The sequence below is a fragment of the Chelonoidis abingdonii genome, chromosome 2 (assembly GCF_003597395.2).
Source record: "Chelonoidis abingdonii isolate Lonesome George chromosome 2, CheloAbing_2.0, whole genome shotgun sequence".
In the NCBI taxonomy this organism is placed as follows: domain Eukaryota; kingdom Metazoa; phylum Chordata; order Testudines; family Testudinidae; genus Chelonoidis; species Chelonoidis abingdonii.
Window position 1 is genome coordinate 25,286,062 of NC_133770.1, and position 4,022 is coordinate 25,290,083.

A 4,022-nucleotide genomic window follows, 5' to 3' on the forward strand; every position below is an offset into this window, starting at 1 on the left:
TTTCCTTGGTAACTATTTAGATCTAAATGTACAGAGGGAGAGTTTGATGTTTTGGTTCCATAGTCCAAAGTGGGTTAGTAAGGCCATGGGAAATGGATATGACTATCTCACCACGAGAACCAGAGTTTTGAATGGATGTCAGATTGGCCTCAGTTCAGATGAACCGTCTGAATCACTACAGAAGTTGAGGGTATTAAACCCAAATGGACTTGGCATGTTGTCATAAGAAAATAACTGTAACAAGAAACTTCACATTAGCTTGGCCAGTTAAAATGGTCTTAAGGATATTTTACCTCACAGTGGTTTTAAAAAATACATGATTAAAAATAACAGTAATACTGAGCATTATGCCATATGCACAGTATTACAAATAGCTTGTTATATAAGATTACATACTTATTCAGCACGTGCAAAGCTGGAGATTTGAATACTATCTTAAATTAAAAAAAAAAAATCCAATGCTGTCCAGCACATAGTTTTTTTTAATGGTTGTGATTGAAACATTTGCTTGTTTCTATACCTAATTTGCATATGACTTGTTATAAATGAAAAATAAGCAGGAATACATGTTCTTTAGTAAATCAACGGGCAGGGCCGGTGCTTCCATTTAGGCGACCTAGGCAGTCGCCTAGGGCGCTAGGATTTGGGGGAGCGGCATTTTGGCACCCTCGGCGGCAATTCGGCAGCGGGGGGTCCTTCCATGCTTTGGGTCTTTGGTGGCAATTCTGTGGCGGGTCCTTCACTCGCTCCAGGACCCGCTGCCAAAGTGCCCCAAAGACCAGGAGCACGGAAGACCTCCCTCGCCGGAGAATTGCTGCCAACGACCGGGAGCGCGGAAGGACCCCCGCCTAGGGCTCCAAAAACCCTGGCGCTGCTCCTGTCAATGGGATCTGTTATCTTTGTTCTCAGCTCGGAAGAAGGTTGTTTCATCCATTGTGTTAGGGCACTTAATTTCATTTACACTGTAACGTAGAAGTGTTTTTTTAACGTGAGATACTTTTTGCAGTAATAGACGTAAAACAAACTATTAAAGACTTTGTGTTGGAGAGCTTATGCTTAGACTTTCCAAACTATAGAGGAGCTCAGTGCTAATTCTCTACAATCTAAAATAAAAGAGCAAGTGTATTTTCTCCTGGCACTGGGAAAACTGGTGATGGTCAGAAGGGCTGGGTGATACTGGCCATCTCTGACAACCAAGCCCCTCTTCCCCGCCACGTCACCACCACCCCCATATGCTAGTCTCATTATGTATAGTATAAAGTAAGAAAAAAGCAGATGTTAAAACCTCCAGCGCTAATATAAGGAAATATTTTGGTATAAAAATTTGATTAAAATGTATATAATAATTTAAAACTTGCAGGAGTATAATGCTTAGAAAGGGGAGACTAGAACTTTGCCTTTTGCACTCTGGCCAAAGTCAGGGCAAGTTTAGCTTAGTACTTTTGTTTCAACATGTTGAAACTTTTTGCTCTTTGGCTTTCCGTATTTGTTGCAGGCAAGGTGTACTTTCCCAATTGCTGAATCTGCCATTTTTTTAAGCCAAAGAGATAATCTTGTCTGTAAGTAGTTGACAGTGCCTTTCATCCCTTCATTTGAATTGGGATGGGAACTCTGTTGCGTGAGTGGGGTGTATTTTTTTTAATCTATTTAATGAATCAGATAAGCAGCATGCCCTTTCCATTATTGAACTGTTTTTATAGTCAGTTTATTGTAACATCCCTCTGTTGTGGAGTAGAATGGTCTTCTGATTTCATTCTGATCATCAGACTGTGTAAAATGTTCAAAAGCAGCTAATGGGACAGTTTTAGTGAAATATTTCTTTAATGGGGTGTTCATTGAAATGTCTCTAGATGTACACAAATGCAATTTCAGCAGATGTCTTTTACACAGATACCTCAGTTCCTGTTTTAATGTGTAAGAACATGATTAGCTTTCACTGACAATACAGTAGTGAAGCACTAGTTGTGATTGTATGCTGAATTTCTTCTGTTTTTTAATGTTAGTGAGACAAGTTGTGCATTATACATAAACATATTCCTTTCATTTATGAAGAGCAATAGATTTTTTTTGACAGCTATGCTAGTACAGCACGTAAGTGCTTTTTCTAGAAGTGCAGGTAATTGTAAATTGAGTTCACTTTTGTTTTTAAAAAGTGTTTAAGCTCTTTTTGTAACAAAAGCCCTGACCAATGTTAAGATTAATGGTCTTGGGAATTTGTCTTCTTGCCAATGCTCTGGCAAAACTTCAGAATTGGGAACGCAACTGGCAATTGCATAAACTGTCACCTTTATCCTAGAGTGGCTGCCAAGAGTTTTACCTAATGTGACCATCAGGGTTGGATAGAGAAAAGACACAGTGATAACTCGTGCAATTTTATTTTCTTACACTCTTACATTGACTTCATTGAAGCAGAATGGATTTTACAGAAGACAGAATTTAGCATTCAGTCTTCAATGCCTTTAGAGCTCTTACACTTAAATTGTCTTAATTCAGATCGCACTGAGCAAAAAAGCTTCTCGTTGTCTAGTTTTAGTTTGAAAAAACTAGTACCTGAATAAACAATATTTTGGTTCAAATGCTTTTAATATACACATCTTTATAGCAACATGGCTCTATTTTAGTGTACAGTATCAGCCAAAACAGCCGTCCTTAGAACCTCTCAATAATTCAAATCATAAGTGTTTTGATAGTCCACCATGATCCACTTGTACAAAGCGTGAGAGTTGCGTAACCACAGTAGGCTCAGTTTTAGGGGGTGGCAGTTCCACTTTGGTGTCCACAACGTAAACCGAAGGGGGGAAGAGGAGGAAACTAAAGAACCAGGAAAACCGTTGTCTAAAATTAGAAGTGAAGAACAGTGTCAATTGTGGCTTGACCCAAAACACAAACACTCTCAAAGGTTCACGTAAAGGACAATGTTTATTTTTGTCATCAAAAGAATTTTAGAAATGAAGCTATTTAATCCTCTACAACACTTCCAGGGTGCTCCATTAAAGATAAGGGAAAAGATGTCACGTGGTCACAAGGTGTTACCTTTAACTAAACCTTTCAAGAAAAAGGTAATACAGCTTTCCTTACTTTCTGATTCTAACGGTACGTCTACACTATGGGATTATTCCGATTTTACATAAACTGGTTTTATAAAACATTGTATAAAGTTGAGTGCACGCGGCCACACTAAGCACATTAATTAGGCGGTGTGCGTCCATGGTCTGAGGCTAGCGTTGATTTCTGGAGCGTTGCACTGTGAGTAGCTATTCCGTAGCTATCCCATAGTTCCCGCAGTCTCCCCTGTCCCTTAGAATTCTGGGTTGAGAGCCCAGTGGCTGATGGGGCAAAAATCATTGTCTTACCGTGTTTTGGTAAAATGTCGTAGTTCATTCCCTCTGCGGAAAGCAAACGCGCAGCAACAACATTATTCGCGCCCTTTTTCCTGGATTGCCTGGCGAGCATACGCACTCGCATACCATTGGAGCCTTTATGCTTTTTGTCACTGACTGTACGTGTTATGATTGCCGCTGACAGAGTGATATGAGTGTGCACGCAACATTGATTTGCTTTTATCATGATAGCGAAGATGGTTATCATCGTTTGACGTGTCTGTGCCAGGTTGTAAATGGGCAATGAGATGACAGTTAATCTGTCTGCTGTACTGTTGGCTGCTATCCGCATGTGCCCTGGTGAGATCGGCCAGAGGGGCAAGAGGCAAAACTGGAGACTCCTTGACTGCAATCCCTCCGTTATGGTTTCTAAAAAAAGTCAGTCTGCTGAATATTGGGGAAGGTGCTAAGAACCAAGTGTAATCAGGAAAACAGTGCTGCGATGTGTACAGATCTGCAGAAATGATGAGTCAGACATGCCATTCACAGGGGGTACCTCACCGCAACAATCTTTCCAACGAGGAAACTAGAACGGGATCTGGTATATCTAGAGAGGAAAAGATAGCGATTCTGGTTTGCAGGCGTAACTACATCACTAGGTGAATGGATGTCTCATATTTTCTCTGCAGGATTGACAAGCAA